Raw genomic sequence first — 273 nt, 5'->3', positions numbered from 1 at the left:
GGATATGCTCAAATTTTTTGTATGGATTATTTGATACATTCGCACCAGTGGCTAGGCTTGACACGATCAGGTTACTTCTTGCTCTTGTTGCACAATTGGGCTGGAAAGTGTATCAGATGGATGTCAAATCGGCATTTCTTAATGGTTTTCTCCAGGAAGAAATTTATGTTGAGCAACCCGAAGGCTTTGTGACGAAAGGAAAAGAGGACAAAGTTTACAGGCTAAAAAAGGCGTTTTATGGACTTAAACAGGCACCAAGGGCCTGGTATGGTC

The sequence above is a fragment of the Capsicum annuum genome, chromosome 6 (genome assembly GCF_002878395.1).
Source record: "Capsicum annuum cultivar UCD-10X-F1 chromosome 6, UCD10Xv1.1, whole genome shotgun sequence".
Taxonomy (NCBI): Eukaryota; Viridiplantae; Streptophyta; class Magnoliopsida; order Solanales; family Solanaceae; genus Capsicum; species Capsicum annuum.
Note: the sequence above shows the minus strand (reverse complement) of the source record.